This window comes from Myxocyprinus asiaticus, chromosome 33 (assembly GCF_019703515.2).
Source record: "Myxocyprinus asiaticus isolate MX2 ecotype Aquarium Trade chromosome 33, UBuf_Myxa_2, whole genome shotgun sequence".
In the NCBI taxonomy this organism is placed as follows: Eukaryota; Metazoa; Chordata; class Actinopteri; order Cypriniformes; family Catostomidae; genus Myxocyprinus; species Myxocyprinus asiaticus.
The window spans coordinates 22,114,744-22,132,220 of NC_059376.1; the positions used below are offsets into that span (position 1 = coordinate 22,114,744).

Consider the following 17,477-nt stretch of genomic DNA (forward strand, 5'->3'; position numbering starts at 1 on the left):
TGTTTTTCTTCATCTGAATTAGTTACTCCCTTTCTGCTTTAGCTAGTGTCAGACATAGTACCATATCGTTTTTTTACTTATTTTATCGGCCTCAGCGTTTATTACAGCTTGGTTTTATTAGCCTCCCTACAAAAACCGCCAGTGGATGACTGTGAAATATGTCTGTGCGGGAGAAACAGATACTTATATTCCCTCTCCTTTGCCCTGTGTGGGTCACAACAGTAGACAGCCATCCGCCCCTTTTCTAGGGAATGCTATAGTCCTCCAGGCTCCAAGCTCATTTGAGCCAAATCAGAGCAAAAGGAGTGATTAACAAAGTTGGGGCACTTTGAGTTGCAGATCCCCCAGGATGTTGGAAAGGATGTGTGGATTACTCCCAGCAACAAAAGCCATTTGCTCCTGGAACCACTTCAGAGACATGAGCTGTTTAATCTGAAAATTGGGAAGTATGTGGGCCCAAATCCTTGGGGTCGGGCCAATATCTTCTTTTATATCACGCTTGTTCTTTTGCAGCTGAGGCCTTTGGACATGACGATGGTGGTGGTTGTTGTTCTCTGGAGGGAGTGAGGTTGGACAGGAAGTAAAGATTATGAAGTCAAAAAAGGGCAGGCCTGATACTGTGTGCTTTGCTTTCCTCCCAAATACCCACAAGACTGGTGTCCCAGTGCACAAACACAGCAATTCCATGGGTACATTTGTGTATTCTTGGCTCAATTCCAGTTGAACTGAATGTGATTCGTGAAATCCTGGAATCTGATGACAGACTGAAGGAAGCTTGAGGAAATATTTCTGTAAGGAATGTCATTCTCATTCCATCCTGTGTATTGCTGACTGATCTTGTAGGAAGTCTAGACCATGGTGGCGACGTAAACAGAGATGCTCATATCTTCAAATCTTCAGCACGTCATGCACCAGTATTCGCTGGAAACGCACAGGAAGGGCAAAGCACTCTCCTCAACTTTGAAGGCGGTCAATTTCTGTCCCTTAACACCTCTACGCCACAGCAGGACATAGTTGGAATACTTCTTGTGCCAGATGTGCAAATATGGGCATTGCCTGCTTTCGGGGAGACTGAAAACTTCTGCAACTCAGAGAAAACCAATAGGGACTTATTGTGTTTTCCCACGATATGTCGGTGATGTAAAGTGTTAAGTGACATTAGGTGGGTAATGGCTTTATCTACTCTGAAGTCTTTTATTTAGAAAGCAAAGCTGTGTTGTTACAGCTGTTAAAGCATGGATGAAGTCATCACTGTCTTGTTGATAAATGGAATGTAAAGCATACCACCACTGCTTTTTGGGAGTGATTCAAATATTTGTTAAAATTGTAGAGAGGTATGTTAAAGGGAATCTGGCATAGTTCAGATTTATCCTGCGCAACTTTAAACATGTATGCATACTCTTACTAATCTCTGCACAAAAACTCTGTATATTTGTCTTGTTTTCCAGTTAAAATATCAAAACATCCTTACAACATCATACATTTACTTAAGAAGCTAAAAGTCATACGATATTAAAGGAATATTTCCCAAAAATGGTAATTATGTCATCATTTACTCACACTCTCGTCGTTCCAAACCCGTATGACTTTATTTTGTGGAACACTAAAGGAGGAACTGTAAAGGATGTCCCGTTCGCTGATTTCAATACAATGGCTGTTGATAGTGACTCCATAGCAGTCCATGCGACTTGTGCATCATATTCCAGGTCTTCTGAAGCTATTCGATAGGTTTTGGTGAGAAACAACCCAAAAAGTTATTTTACAGGGAAAATCTCAAGTAAATGATGATATAATTTTCATTTTAATTAAGTCTAATTTTTTAGAGAAATCTAACTAAATTTAGTGAGGGTTATGTTTAAAATGAGAAAAACTACTTGCCAATGTGGTGTGAAAAATAAATGTAATTCATTTTTTTTAACAAGACTTAATATGTAATTTTGCTTCTCAAGTAAATGTATCTTGTTTTAAGGATGTTTAAGGATTTTACTGGAATACAAGACAAATACTAACTAAGGAAATATTTTTTACAGTGATTTTATTGCAGACGTTCTCACTCTGAGCAATCACCAACCCACTCGAAGTGCATTTCATGTGTTTTTTAACATTACACTATATAAATAGCTCATCACTGCCTATTACTTGGCAATTACTCTGCTGCTGAGACTGGTAGCTGACCTTATATAGCCTGTTTCATCTGAATTCTGAAGCAGTCTGGACCGGCACCCGGGAGCCTGAATGATGTGTAGAGAAAAAAATATGCAGAATGCTTGCATGCTGTAAAAATCCCACTTACCCTTCACAGTTTGGGTCAAAATGAGCTGTCACAGAACTGTCACCTACTATGAATGAATTATGGGCTTCATCTGGATTATGACCTTGGAGTGATTTTGAGAGGGGAAAATGCTTTTCAGGTTGAATTTATCTGTTGGAGCTGAAGAAAAGAGCATGTGTTTAAATTCTGCCTGGAGAGTTTGAGACCTTCAGCCTGGGGGCCAGTTACTGTTCATATTTCACTACCTGAAAAGGTAGTCAGCAAATGCACAGAATGAATAAAGAAGACATTTGTGTTCATTTCCCTAAGGTGCTTGCGTTAGCTGTACAGGAGGTAGTGATGGGGGATATTCACCCCTTAATTAAGCATGCTCAATGTCAACCAGAGGTTATTGTACAACAATTTTACATCTATTCACAAGACTTTATCATGTTTATGAAAAAACAGTGTGTATTTAATGTTTTGCATACTGGACCAGTTTACTTTCTTTATATGTGCCTTACTCCACTTGATCTTTTTCTTTAGAAAAAGAGGGATGAGTCGAAATAATTTGTGATAATCAACATTATGCAGCCCTCTACATTGCGTGTAAAGCACTCGCATATGCAACCAAATTTCAAGCTAAGTGACTAAAATATGTCTGTTACTAGCCACTGGCTAGTAAATGTTCAGATTTCACTCGCCAGTGATTGAGTGGTGTAATGATCAAGAATTTAAGCATATTGATCTTTTTTACTGAATAAAAAGCTGGCGATTAAGAAGCTGGATTCAGCCTTGTCTTTAACTGCAAGTTGTGTTTCGAGAGTGTGCACTCTGAAGGAAATTTACCTTATTTGGCTGCAGTGGGTCCTGAGATGTCGTGATTGCGCAATCGCCATCGCTTTAGTTAAGCTGTGATATGCCATAAGTATGTCAAAAGTAACAGTCAGTATCTGGTGTCGCCACCAGCTGCATTAAGTACTGCAGTGCATCTCCTCATGGACTGCACCAGATTTGCCAGTTCTTGCTGTGAGATGTTACCCCACTCTTCCACCATGGCACTTGCAAGTTCCCAGACATTTCTGGGGGGAATGGCCCTAGCCCTCACCCTCCGATCCAACAGGTCCCAGAGGTGCTCAGTGGGATTGAAATCTGGGCTCTTCGCTGGCCATGGCAGAACACTGGCATTCCTGTCTTGCAGAAAATAACGCACAGAACGAGCAGTATGGCTAGTGGCATTGTCATGCTGGAGGGTCATGTCACCACATGAGGAAGGAGGATGTCTTCCCTGTAACGCATAGCATTGAGATTGCCTGCAATGACAACAAGCTCAGTCCGATGATGCTGTGACACACCGCCCCAGACCATGACGGACCCTCCACCTCCAAATTGATCCCGCTCCAGAGTACAGGCCTCGGTGTAACGCCTCGATGTAACGCTCATTCCTTCGACGATAAACAAGAGTCCGACCATCACCCCTGGTGAGACAAAACCGTGACTCGTCAGTGAAGAGCACTTTTTGCCAGTCCTGTCTGGTCCAGCGAAGGTGGGTTTGTGCCCATAAGCGACGTTGTTGCCGGTGATGTCTGGTAAGGACCTGCCTTACAAAAGGCCTACAAGCCCTCAGTCCAGCCTCTCTCAGCCTATTGCGGACAGTCTGTGCACTGATTGAGGGAGATTGTGCATTCCTGGTGTAACTCAGGCAGTTGTTGTTGCCATCCTGTACCTGTCCCGCAGGTGTGATATTTGGATGTACCGATCCTGTGCAGGTGTTGTTACACGTGGTCTGCCACTGCGAGGATGATCAGCTGTCCATTCTGTCTCCCTGTAGCGCTGTCTTAGACGTCTCACAGTACGGACATTGCAATTTATTGCCCTGGCCACATCTGCAGTCCTCATGCCTCAGGCACGTTCACACAGATGAGCAGAGACCCTGGGCAGCTTTCTTTTGTTTTTTTTCCCAGAGTCACTAGAAAGGTCTCTTTAGTGTCCTAAGTTTTTAATTGCCTTTCGTCTGTAAGCTGTTAGTGTCTTAACAACCGTTCCACAGGTGTATGTTCATTAATTGTTTGTGGTTCATTGAACAAGCATGGAAATCATTGTTTAAACACTTTACAATAAAGATCTGTAAAGTAATTTGGATTTTTACAAAATTATCTTTAAAATACAGTGTCCTGAAAAAGGGACGTTTCTTTTTTTTTGCTGAGTTTAGTACAATAAATAGACACAAGTCAAAACACATTATCCAAGTAAAAGCTTCCTTTTTGACTCGTTCTGTGTATTTTGTGTCCAAAGACAAGATCCAGGCATTCCATTTTTATTTCATGTTTCTTTTAATAGCCTTTCTTTTGTTTAAAGTCAATTGGTGATCAAGAAGTAAAAAATCTAAATACTTCAATTCTGTTAGTTCCAGGCATCCAGGGAGCATCCATCAACATAGTCCACATTTTAATAATGTCATTTTATGATGATCATGTTAAACGTTAGCAGCGTTAATAGTGTTTAAGTCACGACAACTAGTAGGAAGTGTTCAAGGGAAAACGACGTCACTCCCTTAAACCTATGAATAATGAAATGGCCTATACATATCAATGTAAATCATACAAATGCATATAAACAAAATGTAGGATGTAGTAAGTGTAATAAATGTGATAAGTAAATATTTAAAGGGTCAGTTGTACATTATGAAATATTTTAACTTCAGCAAACACTGCAAATATGGAAGAATGACAAATTGGCTCTGGGAATATATATGAAAACTGTGTGAAGATGCCCCCATCTTGGTTTACCTAATATTCCAGATTGCATTACGCCAATACATCGTCAAAAGTCTGGCAAGTAAAAACAAATTTACTGGCCAGTGGCGATTATTTCTCCACCTTGTCTGTAGAGGGTTGTTATGCCACAAATACTGTCAATGTAATGTTGAGCAGGACAGGCAGGAGACGATGATGAAGATGGGAGAACCCAAGTGCAGTTTTATTTTAGAAAGAGCAACACATAAAAAAAAAACATTAATTCAAAGTGAAAACAAAACAAAATATAAACCAGAACACAAACTACGACCGAACTTATCTAGCCTCAACTTGACTTAAACATTACACAAACAATACCTGACCAAGGACAAAGGAAAACATTAAGGTTTAAATATACATATATGGGGTAACAAGATTACAAGACAACCAATAACAAACTGAACTAATATCGTAAGAACCAATGACAGAACAGAACTGATAACAAGATAACAAGACAAATAAAACATGAACCAATAACAAGACAAGACTTAAACCAAGGAACCAATAAGAACAAAACACGTGAAACATGGGGGGACCAGGAAATCACATGACAAGACACACGACAAGAAACAGGAACAGGAAGCATGAACTAAACTACAAAATAAAAGACAAGAAAATCAAAACATGGACAAAATCACACATAAACATGACAGTCACTAGAACTTGTATTAACCCAAAACAATTCTTGTGAGAGTAAATATCTATGATTTAATGTAAAGCCTCAAAGCAATGCTGGTTTTGATGGTAATGTCTGCTCTTAGTGATGTTCTTACTTCAATCTCAAAAGTTTTGCATATTTGCAAACTGTTCTTTCGTCTTCACTCTTCACACTTTTGTCCCATGATTGATATACAGCAAAGTGCCCCAAAACTCATTTGTTTTCATCTCCACTTATAATGTAATGTTTAGCCATCACTGTTTTGTTTGTGTTTTGGAAGTAAAACATTACACTCTTCGTTTGAGTATCCCAACCAGCCCGACACTGCAACATTGACTCAACCAATATGGTTAATTGAGGGGTGGGACTATCTGTTTCTGCGATCAGTAGAGCTGTTCAGCCGTGACGTCAATTTGTAGGCGAACCCGGAAGGCTAATTCGCCATGTGCTCCCTCTGGATTTTCCTATGCGGTTTTATAATGGGAGTTTTGGATTTATGAGTAGAATAAGGTATGTGGTAAACATTACTTGACGATATTTGGATGTTTTGTTCTACAACATAAATCATACACAGTCATGTCTCAAACGTGAATTTTAAAGCCACCGTGTGTTTTTTGAAAAAGTATGCAATTCAATATGGCTTCATGTTAGAGACATGACTATGTGTAATTAATGTCCCATGCATCGTCATGTAATGTTTACCACAGACCTTATTTTACTTTTAAATCCAAAACTCCCATTATAAGACCCCATAGGAAAATCCCAAGGGAACCCATAGCGAATTCTATTCTAGGTTTGTTGAATACAACCTGAACAGCTCTATGGCAGATGTGGGGAGGGTTTGGGAAATATGAAAACGTAAGTCTTTTGTTTTTGTCTTTTGCAATTCAGTTTGGTGATACTTCTCGTTTAAGCAGAGTAGGACCGAATGTTTTTGGTATTTATTGCAGTGATGATTACAGTATGCAAACTCTTTAAAGATTAACAATAAAAAAAAATTCTCCCTTAAAATACGCACCACCCACATACAGCAGATTTAGGATTGTACATGTTTAATGATAAATTAATCATCCTGAATATACAGTATTCTGACTCACCAGAGTAGTACAGCATCATGAATTTTCTTTTGAGTTCTTAATAACACAAGCATTGGATCAAAGGTAATGAAAATGCAAAAACATTAAAATTATAGCCACACATTTAATAGTCTGCTTTACATAAGATTTTGCTGCCGTGTGAAATGCCCTCATTATAATAAGGCTGCCTTTGGTTGTTGAAATTGGTTTGGGCCTATTCAAATATTATATGGTTTATCATACCAAGAGAGAAGGTGTGATTTGTTAATTTGATTGAACCACACATGAATGTCCCAAACAATGTATTAGCACCATTTTTCAACATCGCTTCTGTCAGCTTTACAGAAAAGGCTTGTAAATGGATACTTCGGCACAAGTTTGTAAGGTATTGTTGGGTGGGTTTGGTAGTTACGGTAATACCTTGACTCATTGTCTGTTGGGTGATGCATAATATCTGGGTTACATCAGACTTAGAGGCCATTTGTTTGCTTACGTGCTCGTCCTCCAGTTTTAATATGACCATATGGGGAAAGGAAAGTGGAGTCCCATGGGTGTAGGGTGTAATGTGGGTGACGGATGTGAAGCTTTCGGAATGTGCTGCACTAGCCAGGGAGCGAGGGAGACTGAGATAACACCACTTAAATAGCCCTTTCTCTTGTTCTTTCTTTTCTCTCCCTCTTTCTCGCTCTCTTTACTTTCTTGTTTTCACTCCACTCTGATTACTGAGTAACCTAAGAAGTGTGTGACAGAGACCGTCTTTCAGACTAGGGGGACTTTGGCACGAAAGACAGCTGTTAATCAAATTGTCAAGGATGAGATGTTTTTCTCCCAGAGTCCACAGAGAGGGTTTTCTGTCCCTCCTCATGCTGTGTGCACACAAAAGCCCAAGCGAATGAAAGAATTCAGAGCATGCCTGCACCTGGAGATCAGGGAAGCATGTTTAGAAGGCAGTTCAGTATCCACAAAGACAAGTTTTTCTACATGCCATGGTTTTTCACTTTTTATTGAAAGGCAGCAAAAATAAGATTTTTGGGCATATCTGACTCAAATTTGTTCATTTGTTTATTTTTTAAACAGCGGGGGGTGGGGGTGGGGGGGGGGGGTGGGGGGTGACAGATTCAGACAACATTCATATGTGGTTTAAAGCCCAATTAAAATCAGGTTTTTTGGAATGTGTCTCAGGCTGAACAGTCTGCTCACATTTTAAAGAAGTTAAGAAGTTTTTTTGTTGTTGTTTCTTCTTTTTTTGTCATCACCTGGCTCCGCCTTGGCTCTCCGATCCTCTGGCTACGCCTCATCTCTCCAGTCCTTCAGCTCCACTGGGGACCTCCATCCCTATGGCTCTGCCTTGGTCCTCAGCCCCACCGGCTCAGCCTCAGTCTTCCGATCCCCCAACTCCGTCTTGCTCCTCTGAACCTCTGATGCCGCCTTGGTCCTCCCTGCCTCTGGCTCCACCCTGGCCCTTCGAGTCTTCGGCTACTCTCCGGGTATCCAGTTCTCCATGGTTTCGCCCCTCGAGCCTCTCACGGCTCCGCCTTCCATGGCTCCGCCCCTCGATCTTCTCATAGCTCCACCCCCCATGGGCTCCGCCCTGGTCTCATGCTCCACACCATGTTTTCACCAGACCACGCCCCACACCTTGTTTCACCATGTTTCCATGTCCTGCACCCCCCACCCCCACCCCCAGCTCTCTCTTGAACTTTGTGTTTTTATTTTGGGGCATCGGGAGCCACCCCTGGTTGGGGGGGGGGGATATGTCAGGATTGTATGTGTTTTTGTTCATGTCATTTACTTTAAATTAGTTCCATGCCATGTTTGTTCCTGTTTCCTTGTTCCTGTGTTTCTCATGTTCTTGTGTCTTTTCCCCATTGGTTCATTGTTTCATTAGGTTGTTAGCAGTCTTGTTATCTTGTTTAGAGTCCTAAGTGTTCATTGGTTATCATGGTCATGTGTTCTCCCAAGTCCTAGTATTTAACCCTCATGTTTGCCATTGTCCATTGTCGAGTATTGTTGGTGTAATGTTGGTTCTATAGTCAAATCATGTTTACGTTTTGTTTCATAGCCAAGCCAAGCCAAGCCAAGCCAAGCCAAGCCATGTCATGTCATGTCATGTCTAGTTTAATTAAGTCAAGTCAAGTTCATGTTTATGTTTTGTCCACGTTTAAAGTTAGGGTTCTTGGATATCACTTTTGTAAATAAACTGCACTTCATCGTCTCTTCGTTTACCTTGTTGCCAGCCAACGTTACAAGTAACATGTTTCTATGAGACCAGGTTGGTTTTGGACATGAATGCGTAAAATGCCTCTGTCACGCATGTTCTCTTATGCTCTTTGTAAATTTATCACAGTGGTGAGATGGAATAGACATGAGCAGAGGCAAAATGTCCCGTTTTTCCTCCTGTCTTTCCACACTGACAAGCAACTCACAGTTGTTATATATGTATTAGTGTCTTAGCTTCATGCTGACACTTACATCATTAATAGAGCAAGTACAGTAAATACACTGAATATTGACTACTCTGTCTGAACAAACAGATCACCTTTCATTACATGAAACATTACAGTGTGGATAGTTCTAAAGATTAGATTTGAAAACCAAATCTAATTATTTAAGCAGTGGGAACAAAGACTAACCATACCCCAATTCTTTTTCCTCTCTTCTTTTTAAAAGCTTGCTTTAAATGTAAATAAGCAGTGTATGATTTGGAGAGCAAGCTGTTATTATTATTACATTCTTGCCTTGTTATCAGGGGCCCTTGCTTCCTTTCTTTATCAGCCTCATGGTTTACCCCTTTCTGGAGGTCTGGCCTGAGTCATTTCCCTATTTAACCACCATATCTTTGTTGACGGGACAATTCCAGCTGATTCCAAAAGACTGTCTGCATTTTGAGACCTTGTGTGGATGGTTCCAATCATTGTGTTTCAGACCAGACTCATATTCTCTATTGGAAATGGAGAGCCATATTGGAAAACAAATTGATATTGCTTTGTGTGACAGAACCTGCGTCTTAATGAATCAAACATGTATTGCGCAGACAGAGTTAATTTGGCCCAGGAGCTGATTTAAGGCAGTGGGAGTGTCAGTACAGGCTGATAAACTGGAGCAAAGATTGAAGCAAGAAGTCATTACCCAAGTATCCCTGGAGGAGGATCTACCATACAAAAATCCAGAATGGATGAGCCCATTCAAAGACTGGGCAGATGTCCCTGCTATGTGTATACTGAATCATTCTATGTTACTGTAATAGCGGCTGCCATTGCATTTAATTTGATTCTCTGAACCAAGAAAGCCGCCCTTCCTCCCCAGACCTCTGACCAGACACAAATACAACAAATCTAAGCACAATGATTCTTAAGAAGTGTGTACCTGACGATGAAAGGTTGTTATTGCTAGATTTGAACAAACTGTCTTTCCTGTGGAGTCAGGATAAAGTCCTGACAGAGATTTGCAAGCCGTTCATAAGCAGAAAATGTTACTAGATTATTTTCAAACAGGAGGTTGACACAGTGGTTAGTGATCTTGGTGGATATGTTTGTAATTTAGACATTATTTTGGCTTCATAAGTGACGTGGCAACATTTATTTTTTTCCCACTTGCAGAAATTTCTACACTAATTTCCTTAATTTTGGGGAGACCTATGAACAGAGGCGTCATGCACCTATTGTTTTAAGGGGGCACCAGTGACCATCCTGGGTCGGTTGGTCCCATAGGTGAAATAAAACATAATGAAAGAAACTTTTTTATTGTTTGTTGTGTAAGTGTAATATTTGTTAGTCTAGTTAAAGGAGTCTGGTCTCATGAAAATTGTGTGACCGTGGCACATTTTTAGAAAATGATATTAAGGGATTCCTTATCACAGTAGTTGCGAGGTGAACTGTCCAAGTAAAATTTTCTTCCTCGCTGATCAGGTTTTGCAGGTTAACACTCCATCGAGTTTTAAATCAACAAAACCTACCTCCCTATTATTATGCAACAGAATGAGATTTTCACTGTATGATAACCATCACAAAAAATACCACAGTATTACAGAATCAAGGTGCATTGCTAATATTATTAGCAGTTTAATATAATTATAATAATTAATAATTTTATTTATTTATCACACATTATACATTTGCACATATATAGTGAAATTCTTTTTTTTCCCCACATATCGTTATAGCTATATAACGCTATATTTAGTTATAGCTAAATTTAGACTAAAAAAGACATGCTGGAGACATACTTCCCTACTTAGTGCCCTACTGCAATTTAATTGCATGCCATACCAACATGATCACACGAGAAGCTCCAGTACCCTAGGATTCAGCCACATTCATTGTGGTACGACCGGAAGTGCGCTGCATCAGCAGCGTGGGAGACTTGGGTTTGCATCCCATATTGAAACCAGGAAGTAATCGCATTCTCATAATCAGTGACAAGTGCGATTCAGAGGTTGCATTTCCCCCACTAACATTAAATTTTTACTCCACAGATGGTTAGGTTTGGAGTTTGGGCTTTGGGGGTTCATTTGATAAAATATGCATTCCTCTTCATTGTATTGCATCCTATACATCTGAAAAAAAACTTGCTTTACAATTTGCTTTTGGTGCCCCTCCATGGACAGTTCACCCTGAAAATGGAGCTCTCACAGGTGCAAGTAGATATAGCTGTAGGCCGGAGATCTCCAAGTGGGGGTGGAGTCTCCAAAATAGGGTGTGGTTTCCCCCAAAAGGGGTGAGGTTACTCCAAAAGGGAGTTGTGCCAAATCTGAAGGGGGGCAATACCTCCACAGATGGTAATGGTTAGGGAAAGGGTTAGGTAAGGGGCTCCCTATGTCTTTGTTGGCAGTTTGGAGCTCCCACCCCTTTTTGGAACTCTGTCAGTAGCTATACCCTTCTCCAAATGTGCGCAAATGCCCAACAACACCGCTTTGGCCGCTGGGGGCAGTGTCTTGAATTTCGTTTAGCACATAGAGATTTAAGGTAAAGAAAAGTCAACCTACTATTTCTAATTTCAATGTAAGATCATTTTTTAATTATTATTTTAAGATGAATGAAATTGAATTACCAAAAAATTATAATTTCTATTGATTACTGTCCACAAGTGCCCAGCTTAACAGTTGTTTCTTTTATTGAGTAATTGGTTGCTTTTGTTATGTAGTTTGATTCTAAACAGTGCCTACTGAAAAATAAATGATTATTCATTTGCGGTTTATTTATTGGTGTTTTTTGTTTCAGTTCTGCTATTTTCTGCTATAGTATCACTGTTCATATGCTAAAAGCACTTTGTAAACCCCATTTAGTACTTTACCAATAAAACATTAGTAGTATTAAACACATTTTAGACTTACTGTTGTGCTGCACTTAAGCAAATAAATGCATAAACAAACAGTCGGCCATTGTAATGCTTATAAGCACTTAAATCCATTTGCTGAATCTGTGCTTGTGACAAAAAGCACAAACATTATGTTTGTGCTTTTTGCAGCAAATGCAGCAAATGCAGTTAGTCTACCTACAAACCTAATGGGTCATTACAAATCACGTTAAACTGTATTTTAGTTGGTGTTTTTTATGAAAGGGGGTTTATAATTTATAATTATTATCCTTTATACTGTATTTTCACTTACATTCACCTTCGTTAGTTCCATGGGAAGATGCTTGCGGAGATGGTCCTTCAGGTTTAAAGTGTTTCCTGCCTGAGACAACACTTTTATGCAGCAAACCTGACAAAATGGGTAACTAAGAAACACTGATGGTTCCTCCGCTTTGTTGGGAAAGCGAAGGAACTCTATGTTTAAAATAGAGTGACGATTGAATGTAAAATGAGAAAGTTGAGAAAACATTAGGTTACTTGCGTAACCCCGGTTCTCTGATAATATGAAGTGAGGTATCTCATTAAGGGAACACTTCAGGCGTGACCAATTGTGGAAACACCAATGACACAATGTCTGCCAAGACTGACAGACCAATCGCTGCATCTTTTAAGGAGTCCCACCTCTGTAATATAAACCACAGCTACCTGTTGCTGCTTCATTCTCCGTATCTCTCTACTCCGTGCGATCTGCAAGGAGGGCCATGATGTGAGATACCTCACTTCATGTTATCAGAGAACCGGGCTTATGCAAGTAACCTAAAGTTCTATTTCTAACACTCATTTGGTATCTCACTAAGGGATATAGACAACTCACGAATTGCAGATATGCTGGTTGAAGCAGACACCACAAGTAGAGAAAACACAGAACCTAACAATTTAACTGAATCATTTTCTTTGTTATACAACAAATTAAATCAGAAACATAAGAATTTGGATCTGTTACTATATAGGCTACTGTATATATGTGTGTGCTTATTGTACAGTATGCTGCATTCCCACCTCAAGAACAGAGTGAACCTGTGTTTGTCGCAATGACATCAGGTTTGCATTGCTCCATACAATCAGTTTCTCTGCCAAGCTGTGCAGCTGGTGCAAGCGAACTCCCCCTTTCCAAATTATAAAGGCTATTCTGTCTGTCCTGATCAACACGTGGTGATTCCTGAGAAAAAACACAAAATGTCTGAGAGCTAGATACACTGTCAGCAACAGAAAATGTATGTGCTTTTCCTTCAGTGCGGGACTCCAAACACCTCTCAATGTTCTGCCCTCGAACTCAGCGCCCCAGCCTGTGAGAGAAGCGTCTGTCGTCACCACTTTTCTCATTAAAATCGGACCTAGTGGGCACCCTGTCCTGAGAAAAGACGTGGCTCTACAATGATGGAGAGCGTTCATGCATTTTGACAAGACAATCACTCTGCGACTGAGACGGCGCTGACGGCCTGAGCGCAGTGGCACTGTCCAGTTCTGAAATTCCCTCATTCACAACAAGCCCAGTGGAATCATGGCCACTGTTGAGGCCATCAATCCTAACAGCCGGAGACATGTCCTGAGATAAACTGATCTCCCCCTTTGAAAAAGGGAGATGCAGGTGCAAAACGCCTCTATACGTTCCTCCGAAAGGAACACAAGAAGCTGAATGCCTGAGCCCCAGATAAATTATCTCTTGCGAGAGAATTAGACAGCTCTTTGCTTATTTTATTCTGAATCCCAAGCTCTCCAAATGTTTCACTAATGTGTTCGTATCTCTCCCCACTTGCCACTGAGATGGCGCGCAAACAAGCAGATTGTCTAGATAATCCGACACTCTGATTCCCACATTCCTTTGCAGTTTCAGAGCCAATTCCACACATCTGGTAAATACCCAAGGTGCAAGAGAAAGACTGAAAGGAATTTTCACATACTCGTAGGCTCTGTCCTGATAAGCGAAACTGAGATATTTCCTGTGAGCAGGAAAAATGTCTAGGTGAAAATACACATCTTGGAGGTCTATTGACGTAAACCAGTTTGTTTGTTTGTTGAGGATCCGTAAATCTAGAATTGGATGGAGACCTCCCCCTCTTTTTGGAATGACAAAATACCGGGAATCAAAACTCTGATGGCGTTCTTCCAACGATATCATTTTTATCAATCCCTTGCTCAGTAAAGAGGATATTTCTTCCTCTAAAATCAGAGCCGACTCCCCTTGTGCCGCTGACATTAACACTCCATTGAAAAGAGGTGGTTTTATGGCGAATTGAAGCCTGTAACCCCTTTCTACTGTATTGAGAACCCAAGAATGAACATGTCCCCCCATGTCCACCATCCCCTTCACGTCGAGCCTCAAGAACTCAAGAACTCTTTGACCTCGGTCATATTGGGATAAGCCTTGGCACTCGGTGAGAAAAAGGCTTATCCCAATATCGCCTCATTTCTGCCACACAGGCCGGGACGGCTGGGAGGAACTGCTACACTGGAGGGAGGTGAGATGGGAGCCTCTTGCCATCGTACAAGTCCCTTTCAGCTTCCGTATCTGCTGGCTTTGACAGCCAGTTGATCGAGAGCTTAGCTGTGGCCCTGCAACAGACCTCAAACAAATCCAACTTGGACTGAACCGGAGATGGCAAGCACTCCTCCGGGCACTCCGCCGGGACTGATCCATGATCAAAATGGCATCTTATTCATTATCCTCGTCCTCGAGGATGTTAGACAAAACTTTGTCCCCATCGTCGTCTTCCTCTCCTGCCAATGTGTCCTTGAACAGCGGGGGAAAGACTGGAGACACATTGTCCATAATCTCGCCCCATGATGGGGCCTGTGGGCACTCCACTGACTCTTCTCTGGACTGAGAAGAGAGACACGGGTCCTTTTTGCCCGTGAATGTGACCCTCAACCTTCTCTCCCGAACCTTGGTCGAGAAGGATGAACAATGGGAGCAACCCTCTGGGCTGGACAACGCGGTCTGAGTGTGTTTAGCCCCCAGGCACGAGATGCAATGCGGATGAGAATCTTTTGCGGAGATTCACGAGGGTGGCTTATCCCACCTAAACTCTCTGGCTCTTTGGTTGCCATACCTCTGAGGTAAGTCCACCACAATGTGAAAACTTACACAGAAAATACAACGAGTCACGAATAACTCTCTTTTATTTTCCTTCTATTTGAAGCATAGTGAGCACCACAAATAGATGGAAAAACACTGAAAAGTGCAGAGAGTACAATAGCAGAGATAAACTCACTGTGACGCAGTAGTTCACTCAGCTATATACAAATAATTGTCACTTCACAAGCTCACAGAAAAAGATTTATTGCGTTTGGACGTTACCAGTGGCTTCGTCATCAAATCCTAGTGCGTCTGCAGAGGGCTGCTTCCAAAAATTCTTCCACAGGGAAGAGAGCGGGATTGAGGCAGCAACAGGTAGCTGTGGTTTATATTAGGAAGGTGGGGCTCCTTAAAAGCTGCAGCAATTGGTCTGTCAATCTTGACAGACGTTGTGTCATTGGTGCTTCCACAATCGGTCATGCCTGCGGCATTCCCTTAGTGAGATATCGAACGAGTTTTAGAAAGAGAACCTAAACATATTAAAGCTACCTCTCTACCCTAAACCTTAAACCTAAACCTAACTGATAGTGTCATAAAAAGCAAATGTGAAATGAAAAACACAAATGCTGAACATTTTGTGGTGCTTCTTTGACACTTTTGGCTCACATGTCTACCTCCATGCTCTGCAGGACTTGAACCCCGGTCCTTAACAGTGCAAGAGCAGCACTCTATATAGTTGAGCTACTGTTTGATTGCATTAGAAAAAAGCTTGTAAATGTAATTGGTTATTTAATTCAAACAATTAGATGTATCGCCTTACAAGTCATGCACAATAGTAAAAGTATGAAATAGCATTGTGTGAGGAGCAGGCCGAAAAGTACAGAAGTTTTGACATTTTCATAATAACAAGAGTTTCAAGTGACATGAGGGTGGGTATATAATGACAGAATTTTCAGTATAAATCAAATGATCTGCGGAAGGTGCGACTCAAATGGAGTTATCAAAGTTTTATGCAAATGCATGATTTTTGCTATATCATTTTAGACAAACACTATCTAACACATCTATCTATGAATATTTTAAAGTTCGGTTGCACTTTATTTTACAGTATGTGTACTTTCAGTATACTTACAATGTACTTACCTAAGAAAGTTCTGAGTAATATTAGGTAACTACATATACTTAATATGGGTTAAGGTTAGGGTTGGGGCTACGTTTAGGGTTAGCACCAAGTAATTAATGTTGTTGTTTTAATTATAAAGTACGTAAATGCAGAACAGTGCTGTAAAATAATATTCTAACGAAAGTTCTAAAAGTTCAATATTTTGCAGTTGAAACTAAAAAAATAAGAGGCTTCTGTCTACCACTCTGACATTCTGTTTGCACGTCTCTTGAAGGGTGCTACTTCATTTTTACGGAAAGAGCTTTAAGAGCTTTTTCTTGATAAAATAGAAAGTACAGTGTCCAGCATTCCACACATTCCAGAAATCTTCATTCTTGACCAAGGGCCTCACTCAGAGAATAGCTTTGCAGGATGCAAGGAAGCTCACATAAAGGGGTCTCACACACATTGTAAGCCTTATGCTTTACATAAACATCTGCTGCTGCTCCACAGTCCGGAAGGTCTTTATGGTGCTGATGAGCGCCCCCGGGTCTGTTTATGCACACTCTTCAGCAAGCGTCTGTAACGTTAATTTGGAGCAATCAAGTTAAAATGGTGCCAAGAGGCACTATATGATAAACATCGGCAACGATGCAAGCAGGATTCTATTCCCCATATTTCCCAATCGTATGGTTGGTAGTAATTCTACATATGGATTGCATTGTTGTGGTGATCTGTAGCAGGCCTCTATGGTAAGAGGCAGCTACAAGATTTCATTTGCTCTATGGAGCATACGCCACAATTCCTGATTGTCTCGCCACAACAATAATCTCTGTGTATGGGTATTTATTTACAGGATTTCATGTTTGACACATGATCTGCCCTAAAAAGCACTGGCATACACAAAGAGCCCCACTGGGCCTACAGAGAAAATCACACCACATTTTGTATCCCCTAGAGGTCTGCACGGGCCTTAAAATGAAACCCGAACCCGTCCCATACCCGAGACCGTGTGGCCTGACCCTACCCGGCTCTAACGATACCATCACATTTTAATCCCAAACCCGAAATCGCTTACTACTAATTTCTTCTAGCAAGTACTGTTGCAATAGGCTGTATTTTATGTAAGCATATATGCAACATTCGTAACAGTACTGAAACAGTAAACATACATAGTTTTAATAAGGCGCAGCAGCCCCTTAGTACACTAGTGCAGAAGGGGAG

The 17,477-nt window shown here is 40.9% G+C and overlaps 1 pseudogene; it reads left to right on the forward strand.

The window, feature by feature from the left end:
- The first annotated feature begins 304 nt into the window (after positions 1-304).
- The window catches only part of LOC127424343 (aminopeptidase O-like), a 96,925-nt pseudogene continuing 79,752 nt past the window's right edge, over positions 305-17,477 (forward strand).